We start from the raw sequence: 23,367 nt of genomic DNA, 5'->3' as shown, positions 1-23,367 counted from the left end.
CTTCTTGGTCAAACTAAATAGAAGCCATCCCAGTTCCTGGTGAATCATTCCGCTTGTACCTCTGAGTCTGTGCTCTTGAGTGATTTTGCCTGTTATGTGCCACCTGCAGAAGGCTGGGCAGGGGGAAAGAAGGGATATTATATGAACCTGTAGAGAATGTTTGTACTGTGGGGGCCTCTTCTGAATGTCCTTATCTACGCTTCCCTGTGACCTGGTGGTGGGCCAAATGCCCCTGACTCTGGGGATAAGCCAACGATAGGGGCTGTGGTAGAACATGGACTCTTAGGATGAACAGAATTAATTTGCACCAGGCTAAGGACACGCTATTTTGAGAAAGTAAAATTTGCAAGTGTTCCTTGAGCCCCTCCTATGTCTAAAGCACCTTGCTGGGTGGGGTCCTTAGAGGAGTAAGATTTGACTCCTCCCTCGAGGAATCCTTGATCTCCTGGGGGAGACAGACCCATAATAAAACAAGCTGTGATGAGTGCAGAAATAAAGGTAATTGTAATGGAAAATTCCACACTCACTGTGCTGGAGGATTCCTGGGGCCCCAGCTATGCTTATTTGGTGCATGTTATACACATAGATGTTTTATTTTGGTTTTGCCTGTGTCTCCTAGACATCAGCTTGGCCTGGGTCTGCAGGCCCGGTCAGAGCCATCCTGCAGTATTAGGCAGAGGCAGAGGACAGCAGGATCTTTTCCTACCTCAAGAAGTCCCCAGAGTATATGGGTTACTCATTCCTACTGATCAAATAACCAGCATCCTTGGGAGACTGCTTAACCCTGCCCCCTTCCTGCTGCTTTCAGTTTGAGTTGGTTTTGCACAGATGAGATGCAGGTGTATTCGTTTTCTGTTGTTGCTGTAACAAATCACCCTAACTTAGTGGCTTAAAACAATGCATATTTATCACCATACCATTCTGGAAGTCAGAAGTCTACAATGGATCCACAGGGTGATGTATCTTCTAGGGCCTGTAGGGGAGGTCTGTTTCTTTGCCCTTTCCAGCTTCTGGAGGTCACTTGTGATTACAGCAGGCCCACCTGAATAATTAAGATAATGTCCCCATTCAAGATCCTTAATTGAATCACATCTGCCAAGTTTCTTTTGTCATGCAAGGTAACGTTGGACATGAGTACCTTTGGGGGACATTCTTCAGCCTGTCACACTCTGGTGGGAAGTGCAGTATGGAGAGGGGATTTGGAGGGAGGTTCCTTGTCCTGGGTCTTCCTGCTTTCGACCTTAGTGTTAGCTGAAACAGCATCCACGCATCTGGAGCCTTGGGCTCCAGTTCTGGCTTGGCTTGGCCTGGTCGTGGCACCCAGGGCAAGTGGCTTGCTTTTTCTGGACCCAGTATCCTTATTTATGGAATGGAGGCTTGGGCCAGATGCTCTCCAAGGGACCGCCAGCTCAGTCCTGACTGAGTCTTCCCCTCTCCCACTGGCCTCCCTTTCCGCATTTGGTTTCCTCACACTGCTCTCTCCCATCAGCTCATGGAGAGACCTTGACTGTCCAGAAAGGGTCCAAGAGGACAGGAAGGTGAGGCTTTGGAAACCGGTTCCTGGGCACCAATTACTTAAAAGGAATAATAAGACTTAATTTAAATGACGATCACCTAAGCACGGCTATATTGCCTATCCCTATATAAAGTATCCTTGGAAACAAATGGAAATATGACATGCCCTGGAAACCTAAGTGGACCATCAGTAAACTTGTACAGTGATTTTATATGAAGCTTCAGTTCTTCTTCTTTTCCATTTAAAGCCTGATAAAGCCAAATATTTGTAAACTGCTGGCCAGATGGAGGATGTGTATCCCTGTGGCTAGGTTGCTGGGTAACCCAGTCTGTGTGTGGACTGGGGTGGATGGTACAACTCTGCTCTGGAATAGTCTGGGAGAAGTTGCCAGAGGAAAGTGGCATCCTCCAGGGGTCTTCAGAGAGGGCGAAACTCTTGCATCTCCCATCACTCTTTGCCACTGTCAACTCAAGGGAGTATGTGCTCATGAAAATAGTTAACCTTATTATCAGTGCATCCTGCTTACTCCTTATACTACTATAGCATTCTTGTTTTACTGGTAAGAAAAGTGAGGCCCAAAGAAGTCAGTTAAGAAGAGGAGAATTGAGACTCAGTGTGAGATCTGTCTGACTCCAAAGGGCGTCTTCTTTCTACCACACTGTGTTGTATCTCCTGAATCCTGCCCTTCTCCTGAAGCCATTGCCCGTAGAGTGGAGTGTGGGAGCCATGGGTGGCGGGGGACGGAACAGCGTCTACACTGAGCTGCAGTCTGGATAGTTGAGGGTGCAAAGCCACGTGCTGTGGTGGGGGTAAGTCCTGTTGCTTTAGGGAGATGGCCTGCTGGGACCTCTGGGCCAGTCTTGCGTTGGCTGCTTTGCCATCGTGCCCAAATTTTGCTGCATGCTCTGAGGGAACATGGCCTCTGGCTGGGCAGATGTTACTGGAGCGCATGCATGGGTGTGCACCAATACCCGTCTGTGTGGTAGGGACGTCTCCTTCCTGAGCAGACTGGCCTCTTGTCGAGGCAGGGAGCATCTTGCACATCTGTGTCCCTCCGGCTCCCACACCAGGCAGGCCCAGGGTAGCCAATTGCCCAGACGCTTCTTGACCCCTGGCCTGAGCTGCAAGGTGGGGGCTGCAAGGGAGACTGAGGCAGGGCCCAGCTGTCACAGTTATGTGTAAGCTGAGAAGAGATGCTGCGTACATACTTAACATAAGGGGAGCAGTGATGTGCAGCATGGATGAAAGGGATGATGGTTTGGGCCTCACAGTCACCTTGGTGACACACCTGTGTTTACATGTGTGCATGTATGTGTGTATACATGTGTATGATGAGAACTACATGGCCATGTGGGGAACTTGTCTTGCTGGACCCCAACCCCAGGTGGGTGGCAGCAGCTCTTCCCTTACCAGTCCCTCTCCTGCATCACGAGTCACTTAATACATTTGTATGATCATTGACAATTTTGGGTTGGTGGGTGGCAGCTTCATAACTCCTTGGCTTAACTGGGAAGCTGGCTCAGGCACTGCCATCATGAGTGCATGACCTGACTCCATAGTTTTGTCAAGAAAACTGCCTCCCTTCTGTGACAGTCGGCTCCAGTGTCTGCAGGTGCAGGCTGCCAGGGGCCACCCAGTTGCAGAGCTCTGTGTAGTCCTTTCTGTGCTTCATGCTGGGAGGACATTTTCCTTCACTGGAATAAAAGGTGCATAGATCAGACAACAAGTGGCCAGTCTGCTCAGGAAGGAGACACCCCCACCACACAGATGGGCACAGATGCACACCCACGCACGCTCTCCCAGTGTGGGACCTTGCTCCCTCAGGTCCCATCCTCCCCTCTGCCTCGGTCACCTCTCCATGTGCAGAAACGAGGTGGCCTCTCACCTGGAGAAGGATGCTTCCAAGTTGCCCTGGAGATTCCAATGCCTTCATGGCCATACCCACCCATTGTCACCTCTTTTGAGGTGAGTAGCTGTTATTAACCTCATTTTGCAGATTAGGAAGAACAAAGGCAGGGAGCCTGCCCAGTGAGCCAGGCCAGTGAGGGTGATTGCTGTTGCAGGGGATCCTGCTCCAAGTCCTGCAAGCTCCAGAGAGGGCCAAGAAGGGTGGCTTGACAAGGCAGCAGATGCTCCAGAGGCTGGGCCCGCTGGTGGTAGAGACATGGCCATCCACCCTATGAGCCACGCTGGTCCCCACTCGGGAGGGGCCCTATTTCAGGGTTTGCCCTGCTCCTTAGGTGCTTTTCAGATTTGAGTGTGTATTAGCGTTGGAGGAGGAACTTCAAGGGTGGGGCCAGTGGCAGGTCTGGGGCTCCATTCGGGAAGCCTGTTTCTTTTGTCAGCATGTTCCAAATGATATCATCTGCCAGCAAGTGTGAATTTTAGAATCAGTCAATGCCAGGAAGTGCATAGGACCTGAGAGAGCATTTGGTGAACTCCTTCATTTTCTAGATGATGGGACTGAAGCCCAGAGGGGAGGTGAACTGCTCAGAGTCCCACAGCTGCTGTGGGGGAGGCACGAGGAGAACCCCATATAAAGCAGAGCTATACCTCATCTTTTTTATTTTAATTGTGGTGATATATATATATGTATATATTTAACAAAATTTTCCACTTACCCATTTTAAAGTGTACAACTCAGTGGCATTAATTATATCTACAGTGTTGTGCTACCATCTCTGCTATCCATTACCAAACCTTTTCATCACCCCAAACTCTGTACCCCCTAAGCAACAACTCTTCCTTTCCCCAGCCCCTGGTAACCTCTAATGTACTTTCAGTCTCTGTGAATTTTTCTAGATAGTTCATATAAGTGGAATCACTTTAGTCCTTCTGTGTCTGGCTTCTTTCATTGAGCATAATGTTTTTAAGGTTCTCCATGCTGTAGCTTGTGTCTGAATTTCATTCCTTTTTATGGCTGAATAATATACCATGGTATGGATATACCACATTTTGTTTATCCATTCATCTGCCTATGAACACTTGGGTTATTTTACACCTTTTGACTATTAGCACTGATGTTGCTATGAACATTGGTGTACAAATATCTTTGAGCGTCTGCTTTCAGTTTTTTTTTTTAACATGGGCAGGCACCGGGAATCGAACCCAGGTCCTCTGGCATGGCAGGCAAGCATTCTTGCCTGCTGAGCCACCGTGGCCTACCCTGACTGCTTTCAGTTCTTTCGGATATATATCTTGGAGTGGAATTGCTGGGCCATAGGGTAGTTCAATGTTTAGCCTTTTGAGGAGCCACCAAACCGTTCTCTACAGTAGCTCCATCATTTTCTATTCCCACCAGCAGTACGTGAGGGTTCCAGTTTCTCCACATCCTTGTCAACACTTGTTCTGTTCTTTTTTTTTTTTTTTTTAAATAATAGCCACCATAGTGGGTGTGATGTGGTATCTCATGTGGCCTTGCCTTGGTCTATTTGGAAATGTGCGGAGTGGTGAAATGCTGGCTCTTGGTGCTGGGTCCCTGTTGGGGTGCCTGCAGAGGCCTACTTGGATCTCTGCCAGGGCCTTTCTTAGGCTGTGAGCTCCCTGGGCTTCTTCAGGTCCCAGGGACTCAGCCCCCCTTAATACCTACATCAGCAATGGAAACAAGACCAAGTCATGACTTCTCTTCTTTGAGAACTTGGTCTATGGCTATGCCATGCTAAGTGCTTTTAAGTTATTTCAAATCCTTGAAATGGCTCCGAGGCCCTGAGTCTCAGAGATGATACATAACTTGCCCCAGCTCAGGGAGATAGTGGCAGGGCAGGATTTGGACTGTAGTCTCATGTGCCTCCTGAACGGTGCTTGTAATCACTAGCCATGCTACTTTCTGTTCCTGGAGGTGGCTGCCGCTATTCACTGAATTCCCTTGCAGATCTGTTCCCCTAGAATCCAGGATTTCCTGGTCCCCCACTTGGCCCTCCTGCCTTCTTGCCATCAGGGACCAGCACCCAGACCCATTTAGTCTTGGAGAAACTAGGGGACAACAATATAAAGAGGACGACAGTTACAGAGATTGGAGAGCGTTTTAGCATTTTCACAGCCCCCGTGTGTCTGCTCTGTGAACCCTAATTCCATTCTGAGGTGGAAAATGAAGGGGACGTTGACCTCTGCCTTGGGGCTCCTAAGGATGGCTTCCCCTTCCACTCCATTTTGGCCCAGGTGTCAGCTGTGGGTCAGGCCCGAGGGAGAATCCAGGCAGCACGTATTTAGGTGTCTGGGCCCGAGTGGGGAACCTGGATTGTGGAGGACGTGGATCTGGGTAGCATCATTCCCCCGGAGCCTCTGCTACCCACAGGACCGGCCCTCGTTGGACGTTTCTAATGTTAAGTGGAAGAGAAAAGATGCTGGAGTAAAGAGGCTGCATGAGGTCAGATACCACTGAATCTAGAAAGTGTTAGAAAACACTGAGCAGATAGAAGAGAAGGGGCAGCTTGGACACTAGAGGATGGGAAACAAGCACGTGGAGCTTGGGAGTTTTCTAGATTAAGAGGCACTGAAGAAAGAGCATGGATTCAAGATACCAAGGGAGTGGGGTTTGGGGGTGGGCAAGTCAGTCTTAGGGGTCTCACCGGATGGGGGCTGTGTGCCTTCACTTCTCTCTGCCTCAGTTTCAGCACCAGCAATGGGAATGATGCCCCTTGTCCCCTCACAAAAAGTCTCAGGCCCTAATTGGATTTGACATTCCTTCTGCAGCTTCTCTTTATGCCTACTGTGCACGGCGGCGCACTGGGCCCCAGAGCTCCAGAGATGAGCGAGTCGTGGCCTGCCCTGGGGGTGCTCACTGGGGTTTTGGGCAACACTGCCATTATGAAAGGTGAGGAACTCATCTAATGTTCTGATTGTCCAGCTTTCCCGGCCAAAGGTCTGATGCCTGATGCTTAATGATGCTAGAAGAAAACCGTAGATGTCTTTGGACACCAGTCTGGTTTTACTCAATGGTGAAGGCGTTTGAATGTGTACGTGTGATTTATCTGATATTTGAAAACAATGTTATGGCTGAAATTCTTTGCGTCCTCCTGTCGTCCTGTGCCACGTGCTGAGGGCCCAGCGGAAGGCTCCATGGGGAAGCGCTTGTGTGGGATGGAGGCCTGTCCTAGCACCCGGCTTCCCTCTGGACTGGTTGAAATTCTGCCCCCTCCCCCTTTCTGGCAGTATAGCTTGTGTTTCTTATATTCCAGATAACTTCACATTCTAGCTTCCTTTTCCCGGCAGGGACCGCCGTCTCTTCCCAGAGCTCCCTCCTCTTGGGATTTTCCTTCAACATCCTCACATCCAGCCCCATCATTCTTGAGCTGTGCTGAGCCCCCAGGGGCCCCCTGGAAGACTCTGGGCTAACAATCTAGCCGAGAAATGGGGGCTATCCCCGGGTGGACTCTGAGAATGAACTTGCCCCATGAGAGCAGGTCCACTAGAGACAGCTGCTCAGGAGAGCTGGTCAGACACTCTCTGGCCACCTCTCTGGCTGAGAGCCCACTCCAGTGAGCAGCAGGGGGTGGTCGGTGAGTAGGAGACCCAGGCACCCTCTCCAGAGCTCCGAGGAACCTGGTGGGAGGTGAGGGCAGCAGGGGAGACGTGGCAGGGAGCAGTGAGGTGCCTGGAGAGTTTCTAGACCCTCGGTCTCCCAGCTAGAAGGGACCTTTTATGGTGTCTTGTTGGAGTGCTTCCTTGTTCTAAAGAAAAAGGAATGGAAAGCCAAAGAAGGGAAGTGATTTGCTTGAGCTCACAGAGCAAAAGCGAGATGAATCTGGGCCCAAAGTTCAGACCTCTTGAATTTGGCCAAGTTCTTTTCCCACCAGTTTCAAGGAAAGAGTGAAGACACATTCATATCTGCATGAAGCCTGATACTCACCAAGGAGAGACAGCCTGGGGCGTGGGATGGGGTGGTGGGGCTGAGGGGCTCGCTTACGTTTCTCTCCCTTCCACCTTCATGCCTGCCTGCTGTCTGGCCGGGCTCTGGTGGGGATTAATGAGATAAATGGCTTTGACTTTTCTAAATAAAAGAAGCATTATGCTTCATACAAAGCAGCGTTATTAAGTGGCCTGTGAGTGAAGAGGAATAAGCTGGTGCTGTTGCTTTGTCCTGCCCTAATGAGAGTTAGAGACGTTCAGAAGTAGGACAAATAGGCCATGTTTGGGTGCATTTGTGTGTGTGATTTTTTAGTGTGTAAATATGTGGGGGACCCCCCACCCCCCAATACAGTGCAGTCCCACTGATAGTGGAAGGATTTCAGAGCCAACATCCTTGGGGAGTTGAGCACCATTTCAGGGACCTCTGGAATTCGTTGTAAGACGTCTGTATCAATCCTCTTTTCTACCAGTTTGGCACCTTTGCAACTCATGTGAGAGATACAGACATTTTTAAGAGGTGGTTGCCTAACGTGGAGGGTTGTGCTTCTGGGGAAAAGATGTGCAGCTTTCACATTTTTATTTCACTTCATTGAAAATGAGATCCTCCGTGGTGGTGCCTGGGGGTGTATGTGGGCATCTGTGGGATGACTCTTACTGAACAATACTTTAGATTTGGGGAGTCCTTTTAGGTGGTCAGAGCACTTTCATAGACATAATCTCATTTAGTCTTTACAATTGGCCTGAGAGCAATTTATTATTATCTGGGTTATACATCCAGAGGCGTCAGAGGAGGCCCAGGAGATGCGTACATCGCTCGGCCCTTGGCAGTGTGGTCCGGGTCAGGGGCCTGGGTTCTGACGCTCCTTGCCCGTGTTGCCGGGGAAGCCACGCACCCTCGGATGCCTCGCTCTTCTCTGACGTCTTCAGAGGGCTACGGGTTTATGGAGGGCACGTCTCGGAGCTGGGGCCTGAGCCCAGATGTTCCGATCGGAGTCCAGGTGCCTTTCCCCACGGGTCAGCACGTACGTGGAGCTGAGTTGATGCTAAATGAACTTGCTTTTAAAAATCAAGACAAAACAAAGAAGGAAAGGATCTTGCCTGTGTTTCTCAAATCATCCATTTTACTTTACCCACATCCTATGTGCTTCTGCCTACAGTCTTAGCTGGCGCCACAGGGCTGCAAATGATCCTTTGTCCAGAATTTAGGTTCGGGTCAACAGAGGGCTGCAAGACGGGGCGGAGATTTCCACGAGGGGGTGGTGGGGTGGTCTTGTTTGTCCTTCACCCAGACAGATGCAGGTATCTCCCTGCTCCCAGAGGAGCTGGTGCCCCTCCCCAGAGGGAAACCGTCAGCAGCTGGACAAGAATCCGACGCTGGTTTGGCCGCAGTGATTTTGGAAGTGTCCTTAAACAACAGAACAAGCCCTAACCTTTTTCCTCTCTGATTACAAAGAGTTGTTTGTTATAGAGAATTTGGAAAGTCTAATAATTTAAAAAATAGCTAAACTTATAAGCCTCTCCTTCTCAAGCACTCTTCTGAGAGTTTTCCACTTCGCAATTCATTTATTGTTAACAGCAGTGCTGTAACAGAGATGCTATTATTATCACCATTTCACAAATGAGGAAACTGAGGCCTGCAGAGATGGTTTGACAGTTCAAGGTCACACAGCTGGTAAGTGATAGCGCAAGAATTCAAGTCCAGGCTGTCTGACTTCTGAGTCCATGCCCTTGAGGGCCTCTTGGGAAGTAAATGTTTCTTGCCACCTAAAGATAACGATTATTAACACTTTTATGTGTTTGCCTCTAGTCTTCTATGAATAAAATGTCTTATAAAATTGGGCTCCTATTTTGTATACATTTTTGGACCCTATTTTTGTTGCTTAATTCTATGCTGCAATTTTTTCCCTATATTATTTATATTTTTTTAAAGCATGATTTTTATGGCTTCCTAAAGTTCTGTCCCGTGGATGTGTGTTGGTTTATTCAACCAATCCTTTGATGAACTTTTAGATTGTTTCCAATTTGCTGTTAGTATAGTTCACATCGTGGCGTAGGCCCAGGTACATTACTTTGCCGGAGTCTCAGATGAGGTCTTTACAGTAGCTTCTAAGAAGCGCAGGGGAAGGTTTGCATTTTTAAAGGACTCTCCTTTACAGAGTGCTAAATTGCTTTCCGGGGCAGGGTTTAACAGAGCATGCTTCCCTCTGGGCATGGTTCAGGAGCTTGGTGTCCCCTACCCTGGTGCTGGGGAAGCCACTGACCCAGCCCCACGGTCCTCAGTGCCCGAGTGCCTGAGGCTGTGTTCTGAGCTCCGGGCACAGGACCGGGGTCTTCTATTGCAGGGACTACTGGGCTATCCCACTAACTGAGACCCTCAGCCCGAGAGGTGAGGTAGGCACAGACATGACATGGGCTCAGAGGAGTCACCACTGGCTCCCAAAGTTACCTGTTGGTAAGAAGAAAGGAGGCTGGGATCACCGAGATATTGAAAGCTGTCCTCCCAGGGCAGCACTGCCTCCGATTTCCAGTACGCATGTTTGGGAAAGGTGTGGTCACTGTGTGCCTTTGTTTACCTACCAGTCACTAGTGGCCAAAGCTACAAATAGCCCTATATCATGGGAAAAGAAGTCGAAGTAATTAATATTGTGGAAAAAGGACATCACGGGCTGGTTACAATGTAGGTTATTCATTCATTCATTCAAACAAGTTTTTACTGAGCATATACCATGCCCCAGGCTGCTCTGGTATATGGGGATATGGCGAACAACACAGACAAGATGTACTTGCCTCTTGGAGCTTCCCTTGTGGTGGAGGGAGACATAAGAAGCAAATACTCATTTAATGTGTCATAAACTTCTTTAGCAGATGACAAACACACTAATTCAAAATTATCTAACAGCACCATCTTTGTAAACTTATGAATAGAAAATCTGTGAAGGCCAAATAAAAGTTCTGTACAAGAACTTCCGCGCAGCAGATGTCTTTTGAGTATCTTCTAAGTCACAACCACAGACTGAGATAGGGTCTCTGAGGGCCACAAAGTAACTTCTGGGCTCAAGGACCTTATGGATTGCTGGGAGAGTCAGGGGAGGATCCCCAACTCTAGAGTCTCCCTCATCTCAGGCATTACTAAAGCTGAAGCAGAGGAGAGGGTGAGTCAGTGTTTGGTCCTGTCGGTGTTGTGCTCAGTTCCTGAGACCCTGCCTTGCCCCCCCTCTGTCCTCCCTGCCTGACCCTGAGCACCAGCAGCCTGAAGGCTGTTCCAGTTTTCTAGCTGGGTGTCTTTTCATCAGGGGAAGATCATTTCTGCATTCCAGAGGCTCCTCTCCTATCACACTTAAAAAACTAAAATGCTGATTTCCCTTTTAAACTTCAGTGTGTCCTCAGCTAGATTCTGTAATTTAGGTATGCTACCACCAGTGGGGACAGGATCAAAGAGCAGGAGACCTAGATTTCCCTCTTTACCGTTCTTGCAAATCATTGGAGGAAGAGTTTTGCCATTATTACTGGTTGAAGATTATGGTTTAGCTGCATGAATCCACCTGTTGCTTTCTGCCTGTTTTTCTTCCTTCTGTGCTCTGGTGTTGGTTTGAAAACCCCTGGGTACTAAAGGAGAATGGCAGGAGATAAAGGTCCTCCAGCCAAGGTCATGGTGGCCTTTTGGTGCTCTGCAGATCGAGGGTTGCTTCATCTAGGAATCTCTGCTAAGATTCCTTTTCCTCTCTTGACCTCCTCTTGATGAGCTGCCTTGGAAAGAGCTAAAGCTGTAGTTCGCTGGGTCACTAGAAGGTGCAAGTGCTGGAGGCTGGACCACTTTCCGGTTGGAGTGGGCTTCTGAAGTGCTCTGGGCTCTTTTCCCCAGTTCTTGGAGGCCCTTAGGGTGTAGAACAGAAAGAGGAAGCTGTCTTTATGGCTGCGCCTGACCAATGGGGCTGGGGAGCTGGCCGCAGCCCCTAGCTGCCTCCTGCGGCTTCAGGGCCTGCTCTGAGCATTCCCACCTCTCATAAACCAGGTGTGTGACAGGGTGAGGGAAGAGGAAGGTGGAGAGAGTAGGAGAACTCCGTGGAAATAGTGTGGAAGGTGCCTCAGGTAGGCGGAGAAAGGAGTCGGATGCAAATGGGCCCCACATTCAGAAACCCTTAGGGTGCTTGCTCTGGCAGGAGGGCTTCCACCTCAGCCGGATGTCCTGGAACACTTTCTTCCTTAGGTTTGGGGGAAATGTCAGCTTCTCCATCTGCCCGCTGAGAAGGAATTAGCTTATCACTCATTTGCCAGGTGTATTGGATACCGAAAAAGGAGTTTTAAGTCCTCTGTGGTTTGTTGGGTCCTAGAATCTCTTATACTCTGAAATATGTCTTTTTGCAGAGGGTGGTTCTTTTCTGATCAGAGAATCTACCCTGACTATGGACATCAACTTCGGAACGGTTTTCTTGTGTATTTCTTTTGAGTCTGAAAGTTTTATTGTATTACTCACTCAGGACATTTTGGAAAAGTAGAAAAATTTCCTTTACAATGGATGGATAACTCCTGTTAGTGTGAATTCCTTGGAGGATTGATTTAGATTTTGAGTGTTTTAATGCTATTTTGAGAAATAGGTAGGGTTTTAGGTGGGCTAGGAGCTCATTTTTCCCTATTTGAAATTATGGAATATAGGCTCATGATATATTACTATTATTATTATTATTTTATTATTGTTGAGTGCATATTTAGGTTTAAATTAGAGTCAAATAACAAAGGATCTCTGTATGTGGCTTCTGGAATCAGCCAAAAATGGATTTGAATATACACAACCATTATATGATAGGTGTGACTTTGAACAAGTAATATAATCTTCCCAAGTCTACAGTTCAGCACCTATAGTTTGTTTTATGTATGTTCGGTACTCTGATGTCACGCCGTGCCACAGCTCTGGACACAGTCACTTCCTTCTCCCTTGCCTCTCCCTCTGCCTACATGCTGAACAAAGCCCCTGTACTGGTCAAACTCAGAGTCTCTGCCTTCTCTGAAGTAACTGACTGTTAACAGGAAAAAAATTATGCAGCTCAGTCAGCTGGTTTCATTTCTGATTTCATGGTCACACATTTTACATGGGTACTTGTTACTTTCCTTGCAGACCTGTGTTTCTCTAGGAAGTTTGATATCTCCTTCTTTGTGAGAAAATGAGTTCCTGTCCCTCTCTCTTTCCCCTGTCATCCCCTGAACTGACAACCTTATCTCAGGCTTCACTGAAAAAATAGAAACTATCATGCAGGAAGCCATTCACCTTTCAACCACCAAACCTGCATAAAATACATCCACTTTCTCCTTTTTCTGCCTGTTACTGTGGAGGGACAGTCCTTCCTGTGAAAGGCCAAATCACTTACGATTAAGATCCCACCCTCTTGCCTTTGAAAGGCTTTGATCCTGTGCTTATTTGTTATTGCTTTAAACATTTTTTATTGTGAAATATAACATATATACCCCTCCCCCCAAAAAGCAAGAGTTTTCAAAGTTTGTCTTAACAGGTAGTTACAGAACAGATTTCAGACTTTGGTTACAGAACCGATTTCAGAGTTTGGTATAGGTTACCATTCCACATTTTCAGGCTTTTCCTTCTAGCTGCTCCTAAACCCTGGAAGCTAAAAGAAATATCAGTATAATGATTCAGCAGTCAAACTTGTATGTTAAATCCTGTCTTCTCTGTTATAACTCCTCCTTCTCCTTTGGTCCTTCTCTTACTCTATAGGGGTCTTTGGGCTATACTCATTCTAACTTTTTCATCTTGAAAAGGGGTGGTGACAATATGGGATAGGGGGATGGAACTAGTTGATATTCTGGAGAGGCTGGGCCCTCTGGGTTTCAGAACTTACCTGGCCTGGGAACCTTCTGTAGGTTATAGGTTTCAGGACAGTAAATTTGGTTCTTGAAACTTTTGTAGCATCTCAATTAGAGCCTTAGGTGTTCTTTAGGGTTTACAGGAATGATGTTAGTTGGGATATGGCCTGGCATGGCAATTAGTAATATCTAGCTAAAGCTTGCATAAGAGTAGCCTCCAGAATAGCCTCTCAACTCCATTTGATCTCTCTTAGCCACTGATGTCTTATTTTGCTGCATTTCTTTTCCCCCTTTTAGTCTGGAAGGTATTGTTGATTCCACGGTACCAGGGCCAAGTTCAACCCTGGGAGTCATATTCCCCGTTGCCAGGGAGATTTTCACCCTTGAAATATCATATCTCAGGTAGCGGAGAGGGTAATGCTTTTCCTTGCAGAGTTAGGCTTAGAGAGAGAAAGGCCACATCTGTGCAACAAAAGAGGTTTCCTGGAAGCAACTGTTAGGCATAATTATAGGTAGGTTTAGCTTCTCCATACAGAGATAAATTTTGTAAGGGCAAACCTCAAAATCAAGGGAGTATTTTCTTGGGAGTCCCTAGTGTTTGAGAGAGTACCAGGGGTTTCCCAGATCAGAAAATATAATATTTCCGTATTTTTTCTCCAATCCCTCAAGGGATTCTGTGAATACTTTTTAATTATCGGCCCACTATAGTCTTGGATATCTCCAGGTATTACATTAAACTATGCAGAATTATAAGACCTTGTTCCCATTCTGAGCTGTGTGTGTTTCGGTTGTTTAAATGAGTTATCTAGACAGGTTGATTTAGATTGTGTTTTACAGAAAATTTAGTTCTAGACACAATAAACCTCTGCCTATAGTGGAAACTACTGTAGCTATTTTAAGGGGAAAGATATTTCCTGTGGGAATTTAAGGGCTACCCAGTTATCGGAAGGGTTGGCAAGCAGGCTCTAGGCTGGGCTTCCAGAGATGATTTCCTGAGCATCACCACAGAACCTACCTTCTAAGGGAACTGTGACTCCACTACCGTCAGGAAGCTGGGGAAGTGGGAGGTCACCATGCGAGAGCTGGTTCCAAGATCACGCCTACCCGTGAGCCAGGGTATCAGGAAACCCTTGCCAGAGCCATGCGAGCCCCATACCAGCAAGATGGATACCCTTTCCATTTAACTTAGTTTCAGTCCGCTTCTTGAGTTGGCCAACTCCAAAGGAATCTGGCTGCAAGAGAGACAAGGGATTGTGGTTTTTCTTTTTGAAATATTTTAATCTAGATATCACTACTCATACAGTCCATCCAAACTATATAATCAGTAAGTTATAGTATCATCACATAGTTGTGTATTCATCACCATGGTCATTTTTAGAACATGTGCATCACTCCAAAAAGAAATAGAAAGAAAAAAGAAATAGAAAAAGCTCATACGTCCCATACTCCTTACCTCTCATTGACCACCAATATTTCAGTCTACCCACATTTTCCTTACCCATTATCCCCTCTTATTATTTATTTACTTTTTATCCCTACCCTTTTTACTCATCTACCCAAACTCTGGATAAAAGGAACATCAGACATGAGGTTTTCACAATCACACCGTTATATTACAAAAGCTATACAGTTATGCAGTCATTTTAAGAATCAAGTCTACTGGAATACAGTTCAACAGTTTTGGGTACTTCCCTCCAGTCACTCTAATACAGCATAAACTAAAAAGGGATAATGCCTAAGAATAACCTCTCAATTCTGTTTGAAATCTCTCGGCCACTGAGACTTCATTTTGTCTCGTTTCTCTCTTCCTCCTTTTGGCTGGTTGTGATTTGAAGCTCTCCAGCCTCTGTGGCACCAGGAGGCACACCCAGCCATCCTTCATGCCTGCTGCTGGGTGCTGAGCCACACTGGGCCCTTGCATAGGTAAGCACCTCTGGGCTTGAGGATAGGGTGAACAAGGTCTGGGCTATTGTCTAAGACCAAAAGACAGTATCCAGACTGTTCATGTGTTTTCCAACTATATTTGTAATGCACTAGATAGGGGAGATGAATGGCCCCCCTGCTTTCAAGTCATTTGCCTTTAATGGGCAGAGAAAGTTGGATTTCTGTTTCAGGTTGGCTGCTCCCCTCTTAAAAGGAGAGCCAGCCTCGTGGCTCACTACAGTGAGATGATGGACAGCAAGAGCCGATTGCGCTTCTGCAAAGATCTTGGATGACACCCCAGCCTGATAGAAAACATTTCCTTTTAACTGGAGAGGTTGCTAAGAGGATGGTTAGGACTTTAGAAGGAAATGTACTTGCAGTTCTGTTCTTTCTAGGTGTGAACTTCTGCTTCTCTCTCTCTCTAGAAATCAATCTCCATGTGTGCAAAGGCTGTTGATTAGGAATGACCTGCCTTTGACATTGCAGAAGGTACCAAGGCTAAAGGCAGAGGCAGTATTATAGAAACAAGTTTGCAACCCTGTGCCCTTCCCTACACATGTGGTTCATTGGGGTTCCCTTTGTGTGCTAGGAGGTTGGGGCATCTTTCTTCAGTGGCGGCATGGAGGTGGGGAGATGAATCCTGGCAGCCAGTATTTGCGTTCTGCTTATCTAGAGTGGAGGATCAAAGAGGGGTTGTTGAGAAGGAATCATTTAAGCCCAAATGTGACAGGTGAGAAGGAATAATGAAGCAAAGAGCAGAGGGCAGAACATTCTAAGTATGTGCAAAGACCTGTGGCAGACAAGAACTCAGCATATGCAAGGAGCTGAAAGGAGATCAGTGTATCAGGAGAGCACTAAAACAGGTCAAGAGTGGAAGGAGAAGAGCTCAAGAAGTGGGCCAGGGCCAGACTATGCAAGCTCTGTAACACATGGCAAAGGGGTTGGATTTCTAAGGGCTTTCACAGAGCCTCATGTGTAATCTATATTTCTAATAGATCAGTTTGATGGCTGCATGGTGATTGTATTAGGGGCAGGCAAGAGTGGAAACGAGAGAAATGTCAGGGGGCTATTGCAGCATTCTGGGGAAAGAAATAGGTTGTGGCACAGGATATGGAAATCATTGCTTACCACTTCTTTCCGCAGAAGTTCTCCTCCATAACTACATCCAAGAAATATGTTGATGAGCTTGATGGCTGGAGAAGATGCCCATTCATGAGGGCATAGAGGGACTAACTGCAACAGTGTTTACCTTTCACTTTGTCATGACATCCGTGGTTACCATCTTTGAGCATCTTCTGGGATATGGTACTGGGTCAAGTTCATGGATGGAGATGAGTTAAAGAAAAAATATTCATTTATTCACGCTCGGACACTTTCTAGGTTTTCAGCACCATGCCTTACTCCTGGGTGTCGTGAAGAGGTATAAGCCACAGGCTTCTGACTCAGTTTCTCACTTGGACCCTCGCAGAGCAGCAGTTCATGAGGCTGGCCCTCCTTGCTGTGGTCTCACCCTCACTCTGGTCCGCCTTAGAAGCAGCAGCACCTGTGTGCAGTAGAAGGGAACTGCTGCCTCCAGGGGAGCTGGACGGTGACAAATGGGGGCCATTTCCTCATGTACTGGGAAGGGAGGCTGTGGGTACTGCCTGTTTGTGGGCAGCCTGATCTGCTAAGCCGCTGCTTTGGGGCTCCTTCTGGGATGAGAGTATCAGTGGAAGCAGTCTTGTAAGGCAGGAGCCAGAGCAGACTTAAACCGGGGCATCCTTTCAGCTGGCAGCAGAGACAGAGCTTTGAATCAGCTTTATAATTTGAAAATTGGTCTCTTTGCGTTGGGTGGTTAATTCCTGCTAACAAAAGCCATCAGGCACACAATGCTGCCTGCCCTACCTTTGTGGCACGGCTCACATTCAACAACGTGGGGCCAGGGCTGGAAGTTTTCCATCCCTGGGATTCTTGGATGATGGTGCCTCAGGGCCTCAGGGGTGGGTGCAGAATCATGGCAGTGGGTGGGGTATGGGGCTGGAGGGGAAAATACTCGTTTTGTGAGGCACTTGGGAATCCAGTAGCAATTGCCATTTCCTTGGAGTTTCTTCCCATACTATCAGTTCTGGGTTATCTATAGATATATGAATTGTACATCGATCTGTTCAAGGCTATCTCTGCTTTTACTTGTGTCATCTTATAGCCCAGAAGGAGAGAAGGTTATAGACACCAAAAGTCAGAGATTCCCTTCCCAGCTGGGTGGAAGCCATTCAAACCTATTCCCAGCTCAGAGATCTAGAGAACTGTCTGGAAAGCAATTGGTGTCCTCCGTAGATGTGGGTAGGGAGTGGGGAGGGGGCAGGATGAGGAGGGCAGGCCTTCCTTAGAGTAGGACTCCATTTTCCTTTAGATCAGGGTGACTTTTCAGAGTATCGGATATATCTGTGGACAATTGAAAGCACAAGATAATTTCAAAGCAATTTCCAGTGATGCAGCTGTTATTGTTAATGGCTCTGCTTCCCTCCCAGCTGTGAGACTAGGCAACTAAAAAAAAAGAAAAAAAAGAAAACTTTACTTATGTGGGTAGAATAGAAGAATCTATCAAGCAGGACTTTTGGAACTTGCTGGGTCTGCTTCTCCATAGCTTCTGGATTAGGAGTTTGTCAAGGGGCGGCTTTCCCCCTGATGACCCCTGTGATGTGATAGCTTGGGGGCGGGGTGGGGTAACCCGCGCTTGTTGGGTATCTGCTGGGAAGGAGAAACTAAGTCAAGAAGGGGGCATAGTGGAACCTTTTGCTCCCTGAAAGCGTGTGAGTGCGTTATTCGAAATGCACGTTTTTTTCCAATATTTCATCTCTGAATTTGAGAGCAATTTTGGGTTCTAGAGAGAAAAGACACCGTGGAGATGATTTGGGGCTGATATCCCTGCACTGGGGGTGTAGGGAACCAAATCTTAGGGCAGCTCTGCGTGGTTCTCTGAGTGAGCCCTGACTCCCTTGGTCCTGTTTCCGTCTGGGCTGGGACTGATCTCCAGGACTCAGCCTCGGTGTCCGAAGCCTTTGGCAGAGTTCTCATCAGCCCCCATTCAGCCCCCAGACCCCCAGCCAACACCTTTAGCTCCATTCAGCCCCCAGACCCCCAGCCAACACCCATTCATCGGCCAACCAATATGCCACTGATTACATACACCCTTTTGGTCCATCATTGCATGGGATGGAATTAAGGAATATATAAGAAATGCAGCTCCTTTTTTTAGGTAATATATAAACTGGCTGGAGTGTGTTTTGTAAGTATTTAAGAAGCACAATATATAACTAAGAGTTAATAAAAGCTACAGGAGCTCTGAGAAGGGAGAGTATTTGTGAGGGGGGAGTGGGGTAATTTTTCATTGAGAAGGGGAGGCCGAGCCGGGCTGCGAGGCCACACCCGCCTCACCTGAGTTGGCCCTGGGGGTCGTGTTTACTGGGCCGTCCCCTTTGTCATGTCGCCAGGCCATAGCTACGCTCAGTGCTGCCAGGCCGAAAATACTGAAGGTTGTTTTCTTGTCCTCTGGCTAGGGAGAGGTTGACATTCCATTTTCCCCATGGGCTTATTCATATGTGCTTTCTCCAGATGGTGTGCTCCACAGAGGTCCCTGTGCTCTGGGAACGGTTCACGATATAAATAAGGTCACCCATGGTGCGGGGCGCCTCGGAAGTGGGCCTAGCAGAGCGAGACGAGGCCTTCAGGACGGCCTCTGGGCTCTGGGGAGGGGCGGCCCTCCTGCTCCTCGGAAGCTGTTGCCTCTACATGCTTCTGGGTGCCCGAGACACCGCGCCCCGCCTTTCCCAGGAGAGGGATGGCCTGTGTCCTGTGTTTCCTGCCATCTTCCCCAAACTCCTGGGACTGCTTGGTTTTTGGAACTAGCAGGTGATAAGGGAGCAGGGGATGTAGGATTCCGTGTGTGCGTGCATGCATGGTGGGGCAGTGAGTAAAAAGAGGAGCGTCTGCAGACAGGAAGGTGTGAAGAAGGGTGGAGGGCTTGTCTGGAGTAGAGGACTGGGGTCTGGAAAGGCTACCCACAGTGGAGACACAAGTGACTGCATGTACGTGAGGAAAGAGGACAAGTCAGTGCAGAAGTGAAAATAACCTATAAAATTATGTCCGTGCCAAACGGGGAGAGTAGGAAGGAAAAATTACACACCACAGATTGAACACGGTGTAGATTTCCAGTCTTCTCTGGAGAACCAAATAAAACATGCAATCACGCCACTCTGGACCTGGTCACTCTAACGGAAACAGCAGCGCTTCCCTCGTTCACTCTTCCCAGAGGTTGCTAAGGGGCGGTGAGTGCAGGGAACTGAACACCAGGAGCACGTTAAATATGAAGTTTACTCTTGCTGTCAGAAATGCAGCCCCTTCAACCTCAAGCCCATAAAAGCAGGAGGTGTGTGCGTGTCGTTGTGTTTGTGAGCACACACGTGTGCGTGTGCGTGTGCGGTCTGAGGAGGCGGGAGTGGAGTCTAGCAGTCAGCTGGTGAGTCCTGGGCTTGCTGCAGAACCCTTCCATTGTCTCGCTTGGTGCCTTCTCATGAGTCACGCACTCCCATGCTTTCTTCCGTGTGAAATGGAGATAGTCACTGCTGACTGTTATTGAAGCGGTGTTTGTGCCTCAGGTGCCTATGAAACACTCTTACTTTTGTCATCATTAATTCAGATCCTCTCTGCTAATTTTTCTCCCTGGCATCTTAGAAGCAAGGTTAAGGCCCTTGGCTTCCTGGGGTTTCCCTCCCTTTAAGCAGAGGACCCACGGAGTGAGGGCTGGGAGGGCAGTGACAGGGCGTGCAGCCCAGACTTCTCATGGGCAGTGCTGGGTTCCATCTAATCCCAATGATCTAATTAATCTACTTTAATTAAAAGGGGGGCGGTCACTGCCTGGAGCAGCGGGGCAGAGGAAAGGAGGAGGGCGGAGAGGATGTACAATGAGCTGTGCGTCTGTGTGGGGGTTAGACTGCAGCCGTGAATTGGTGATAGCAAAGAGGCAGAGTTCCAGGCCCTGGAGAGTGGGGCCCTAAAACTCCAGGGACCAGATGGCAGTAGTGCAGGAGGCCACTGTCCTGCAATGAGAAGGCAGCTGACTGCCTGGTGTGCTCGCCCTGGCATTACTCAAGGTGATAACTAGGTGGTCTCTGTGGAACCGTCCCCCACACCCATCCTGTACCCAGGGCAGACATCATTAATCCATCATGATATGCTTGTCTGTTGTGCTAGAAAAGCCTCAGAATGCTTTCTGTGCAGCATTTTGGGTGGTCATATCAATCTGTTGGCCTGAGAGCTGAAACCTGCTGTGTGTCACTGGTGTGATGGAAAGAACCTAGACTTTGGGGTCAGGCAGAAGTACTTTCAGATGACAGCTCAGCCGGTTGCAAGCATGGTGGCACTGGGCAAGAGAATTAGTCGGGTCTTTTTTGCTTGCAAGAGTCAGAAACCCAATTCAAATGAGCCCAAGCCACATTACTTAAATCAGGTAACCGGGAAGCTCAGGGCGGGGCTGGCTTTGGGTCCACTAGGTTGCCAAGAATTTTGTCTCTAGGACAGACTCTCTCCATGTGACGATGTTGTGTTTGGCTGAGCTGGGTGAATGGTTTCCTTGGAGGACAGGAATGCTAGTGGGGCAGTGAGTCCTAGAAGGCAGGTTACGCTGGGAGCCAGGTCATCTGAAGTTCAAACGTTAGAAGGATCAGCCCAGGAGAAGGGTTGGGGTGGTGGCCGGGAGAGATGCTTAGCATCACCTGTACACAAGTGAGCAGCAAGCTGGGACATGGAAAGGCTCAACAAGGCAGCTTGCTTTGGGCCCGGCAGCTTCCCTGGGAGAACTTTCGGCAGAGAAGAAAGTTGTCATGGGGGTGTTCAGCAATGACGGTCATGCTGCTGGTCCGGCTGGTCTGGCCGAGGTCTCTTAGGCGACTGGAATGGCGTTGGGTTACTAGGCTCCTGGCCCACCGTGCCACACGTGCTCTGTGGCTGCTCTTGTTTTTGCTGGACTCGGACCAGTAACTGTAGTTGCCGGGTCTCAAGTTCATGCATCTGTCCTGGGAGGTTCAGGTGTGAGCTGAGCTGATCATCCAGCAAACCTTGTAGGATTCTAGGGCGTCTGGAACCCAGCCTAATGGAGCCAGGATTGTGCACCAAGTAGGTGTCTTAGGGACCCGTCCCCCGCCTCAAAGACTCTGGCTGCCCTTAAGTCAGCCCAGTGTCCCTACTCAATGCAGATGCCAACCCTCTTGATTTCCTGGTCCCTACCCAGCTTTCCTTTCTGATTGGTCCCTCTACCCCACCCTGCCAACCCCTGCCACACCCTCTCCCTTTCCCAGCAATTTAATGCTTTATAACAAATTACCCAGGCCCAGTGGCTTACAACAAAAAACATCTTACCATCTCTCAGAGCTCCTGTGGGTCAGGGGGTCGGGAAGGGCTCAGCTGCGCACTTCTGGCCTGGGTTCTTCATGAGGGGCAGTGGGATGAGGACTGGAGCAGCCCCAACTGCCAGGTCTGGCTGGGTTCCCCCTCCTCCATGTGGTGTCTCTGTGGGGGTTACTTTGGGCTTCCTCACAAAGCAGGGCAGCCTCGGGCCTTACACCTTATGCCCTGGGTGGCCGACTTCCCCCAGGGTGACCTCCCAAGAGATTCAGGTGGAAACAGCATTGCCGTTCTCTAACCTAGCCAGGGAAGTCACTTAGTGTCACTTCTGCCATATTCTCTTGGTCAAACAGCCATCCATGGCCCACCCTGTTCAATGGGGCATTGAACTCCTTCTCAGTGGGATGGGTGCCAAAGGAGTTGCCAGAATATTTTAAAGCCATCATACCCTCCCTGCCCCTCCATCCAACATTTAATAGCCAGATGGGTTTGTACTCCTGGATATGACCTTACTTGGTCTGACCCTTTCATTTTTTTGTATGCTGCATGGCAGGGTCATATTTCATTTATTCCCCATGTGAATATCCCATTATTGCAGCACCCTTTGTAGAATTTTTGTTTGTTTGTTTGGGAAGTGTATGGACTGGAAATCGAACCCGGGTCTCCTGCATGGCAGGCGAGAATTCTTTCACTGAACTACCCTTGCATTCCCTCCAATGAACTACCCTTGCCCTCCTACCTTCATTTTATTATATTTATTTTTTGATGCTCAGGTGTAGATAGTTGAATGACTCATACTCTTCAGTTCATTGTACATTTATTGTTATTGATGCATACAATGGCCTCTTATTTACTCCTTCATTCATTCATCATGCCTCTTTAGCCCCACATCCTGCTCTCATTTTCTTTCTTACTCTCCTTAGGCAACCACTCTCTTCTTTCCAGAGAATATCTTTTTATTTGTATATTGTCTTATAAATATGTATTATTTTTGTATTAGAGGAGTTGTTGGTTTACAGAAAAATCATGCAGAAAATAGAGAGTTCCCATATTGCCCCTCTATTATTAACACTTTGCATTAGTATGGTACATTTGTTACAATTGATAAAAAATATTATAATTGTATTATTAACTATAGCCCATAGTTTACATTAGGGTTCACTCTTTGTGTTGTGCAGTCCTATGTTTTTTTTTTTTACAATTTTTATTCTAGTAACCTATATGCAATCTAAAATTCCCTCTTTTAACCACATTCAGGTATTTAATTCAGCGGTATCAGTGACATTTGCAATGTTATGCTACCATCATCATCATCCCTTCCTAAAACTTTTCCATCAACCCAAACAGAAACTCTGTACCAATTAAGCATTGGCTCCCCATTCCCTAACCCAACCCTCGCCTCTACTAACCTGTATTCTAGTTTTTGACTCTATGAATTTGCTTAATTCCTTTTTTTTTTTTCTTCACTTAAGGACAACTTTTTATTGCAAACAGGAGCTTTTATCATTAGCACATTATTCTGACGGCCATACCTTCTTTGGATTGCACAGGGAGCTCAGGATCTGGAAGTCATTAAGAGAAATTTTGGGTGGAGGATGGGAGCAAGAGTCTAACAAAAGTATCCTAATAGCTTAGCTTAACACTTAACTTGGGTACTGAGTTGAGTTATTAAATGTTACAGACTCAAATCATAGAACTGCCCCAATATCTAGACAAATCTCCTACTGATCATAAATGAGTGAAAATTCTGATCAGTTACAAAATTTAATTTTAGTTGTTACATGTTTCTTTGGTGAGCGCCTGGATATATGTTAACTTAATCACAAATTCTTTATATACAAATGTCAAAAATGCTTTCAACAAATCTAAGAGTGTCCTAATCACATGCC

At 47.6% G+C, this 23,367-nt stretch overlaps 1 protein-coding gene across 2 annotated transcripts in view; it reads left to right on the top strand.

The window, feature by feature from the left end:
* The window catches only part of CACNA1C (calcium voltage-gated channel subunit alpha1 C), a 739,906-nt gene that overhangs the window by 129,990 nt on the left and 586,549 nt on the right, over positions 1–23,367 (top strand). The gene's annotated exons all lie outside the window — the stretch shown is intronic.

This window comes from Tamandua tetradactyla, chromosome 7 (genome assembly GCF_023851605.1).
Source record: "Tamandua tetradactyla isolate mTamTet1 chromosome 7, mTamTet1.pri, whole genome shotgun sequence".
Taxonomy (NCBI): Eukaryota; Metazoa; Chordata; class Mammalia; order Pilosa; family Myrmecophagidae; genus Tamandua; species Tamandua tetradactyla.
The sequence above is the reverse complement of the archived record's forward strand: the minus strand, read 5'-3'. Positions and strand labels throughout refer to the sequence as shown.